The sequence below is a fragment of the Pistacia vera genome, unplaced genomic scaffold, assembly GCF_008641045.1.
Source record: "Pistacia vera cultivar Batoury unplaced genomic scaffold, PisVer_v2 Contig1099, whole genome shotgun sequence".
Classification (NCBI taxonomy): domain Eukaryota; kingdom Viridiplantae; phylum Streptophyta; class Magnoliopsida; order Sapindales; family Anacardiaceae; genus Pistacia; species Pistacia vera.
In genome coordinates, this window is record NW_022195136.1 from 48,960 (window position 1) to 51,817 (window position 2,858).

Here is a 2,858-nt window from a genome sequence, read left to right on the forward strand (position 1 = left end):
ACCCTCATGTAATGTACCTCATTTCAAGTTCTTCTCCCCAGCTACTTCTTCCTATTTTTCTGTAAATTTTTCTTTTTTTCATTTTTTTTTCTTTCTTTTGCTTTTTTTTTTTTTTTTTTTAAGGAAGATAGTAACCCATAAAAAAAATTCGTCTACCCCACCTTGCTTCTACTATCATTTTTTTTTTTTTTCACAACCGCTAACCTATTTCATTGCACATACTCAGGTTGTGGTCCAAAAGATATATTTATTTTTTTCTACCACACTTCTTTTCATGAGTTTTTTTTATAAGATCACCCTAAATTAAGTCTCTCAATAAGATGGGTCGGAAAGTGTTTTAGGCTTCATCGTTAAGGTGAGATATAGTAGGTTTATAACAAAAAAAATAAAAAATAAATAAGGCTTACCAAGTGTACAATAATAGGCTCAAACGGTTAACTAGGGATGAAATTGTTAGGAAATGACCCGGTTGCGCAGCGGAAAACAAAAAAAATTACAACCATGGATCGTTCCCTAGAACCCAAAATCAGGGCATAGAAAATTACAGTTTATATTTTATAGAATCTGCAGAAAAATAAATCCAAAGGTTTGGATTCATACCCACGTTTGGAGGCTCCACCAATGTTGTCTCTGAACGTGTTTGCTACCGATCTAAGTATAGGATCGAACCAAGAAGTCCACACAAAGACAATCACCAAGAACCAAGGAGGGATTTGCCAGATCCTCCTTGGCCTTAAGAAATCAAGAAGAAAAGGAGTACTAGATTTTTCAATCAAAAGGGTGAAAGTGGCGTGGGAGTGAGTGTATGGGGTGTTGTGTTTTCTTTTGTTTTTCAAAAAGGCAAAAATGAATTAAATTGTAAAACACACAAACACTATTCTTTTTATAGGCAAACCAAGTTGCCCTATTCTCACATGGAATGGGCTTGGGTTCCAACCCAAACAGCCCATGTTGCCAAACACTCCCAATTAGATATTTTTTNCTATCTGATTTGATGAGTAAATGGTTTTTCTTTGATTGCTTTTTGCAGTCTTTCCAGGCGGGTGTTGTATGGATCAACTGCTCACAGCCATGCTTTTGTCAAGCTCCATGGGGAGGGAAAAAACGTAGTGGTTTTGGGCGTGAATTAGGAGAATGGTATGTTCTCTTTATTCGGATAGAAAGTACTGTGAATATTTTGGGTAGGACCTAAGTAGTTATGGGAAGTTCTCTCTTTTCATTTTATTTATTTATCTCTATCCTATAAATATATTCTCATGTGTATGTCAAATTAGTGTTTGTATACTGCTGATACTAATAACTTCGTTTTCTGGTTGGCTTTTTGCAGGGGACTTGATAATTATTTGAGTGTGAAGCAGGTGACTCAATATGTCTCTGATGAACCATGGGGATGGTACCAATCTCCTTCAAAGCTGTGAGTGTCCCTGAAACAGAAATTGGAAATCACGTGTACCAAATGAGAGAGAATAAGGTTGGAGTGATGTAGTTTACTAAGGTCTATGTAAAAGACCTTGTAATAATATAAAAACGTGAATTGGTAGAACTCGTTTGTGAGAATATTTGTTTGCCATTTGTGTTTTTCTTTCAAAGTCTTCAGGCTACCAAGGACTATAATTGCATGGCATTAACCTGTTTGGTGCCTGCGCATGCCATTGAGCGAATGGTTTTGTAATGGTAGTCTACGGTTAGACTACCTCAAAAGGCCTCATTGGCATGCTTTGTTGAATAATAAGGAGAAAACTTTAGTAGTACTATTCTCTCATGGTATCCTTTTCAGAGCCCCATTGTCATTTGTGTCTGAGCTGCATCCTTATCAGACGTCATTATTTCTTCGACGATTCAATCCATGCTTTGTTTGGACTTTGGACAAGCTCAATGCTTCGTTTAATGGCATTCGCATTGTTACTGGGCACATGAGGGGATTATAGGCTTCCCAAATTTGAATGCCATTAACTCGATTTTGTTTCATTAAAATCTTGGTTAATCTTTAGCTTTAAGTTAGCTAATAATGTCTGGCTGGAAATGTAAACACGATGCAAAATGAAATTCCTGTACATCAACACCACCTGACCATTTATTTTCACATGGATAGATCTACATCTTCCATCTTTCTCGAACTTCGATAATGCACTTAACTTTTTTATTCTTAATTTGGAAGCAAGTTCATACATGATGGTAGTCTGACTGCCAACTCGAAATCTGACTCGGTCAATGCTTCATCAACAAAACAGTACTTAAAAAATGTGGGCTAAGTTCATTTTCTTCTGGCGGTAAGTAATCCAATAAATTTATGAATATGATTGGAATTTGGGGGTGATGAAGATGAATATATACAGGGCACATCTGCACCACACAAGAGTTGATTCCCATGGATATTCTGACCTACTGCACTGACAAGAATCATACTACTTGCGTTGCTGCGCAACGTGTCAGCGTCTGGATGACACAAAACTTTCATGAACCCTGATTGGCTCTTGTTGACAAGAGTGCACGTCAGCCCTAATTTTTCGGGCATAATAAAGGGTTTTGGTAAGTAATGATCGGAGAAGAGAATGGTGGTAGTGTGAGATCACAATGATACTGGAATTGGAAACAAAGTATAAATTTGAATAATAAAGTAGTATTTTAAAAGTTTGTGGGTGAAAAAGTATTATTACACCATTATTTGGTGGGAAAATGTTGTTTACTCTTCACATTCCAAGAAAAATAATATCCAAATACTATAATTATTATTGAAATAAATATACACAAAATTAACTGTCCCTCTTTATACACGTTTTTAAAAAATCTCAACCCCTAATTTTCAAGAACTGATAATATAACCCCATTCTTACTCTACAACCATTTGAAGTTTTCCA

At 36.0% G+C, this 2,858-nt stretch overlaps 1 long non-coding RNA gene across 1 annotated transcript; it reads left to right on the forward strand.

Moving 5' to 3' along the window:
• Window positions 1-1,005: 1,005 nt before the first annotated feature.
• On the forward strand, window positions 1,006-1,762 carry LOC116138042. Its single transcript, XR_004129254.1, has 2 exons — window positions 1,006-1,137; window positions 1,328-1,762. It is a non-coding gene; the product is annotated as an uncharacterized LOC116138042 (long non-coding RNA).
• The last annotated feature ends 1,096 nt before the right edge of the window (window positions 1,763-2,858 follow it).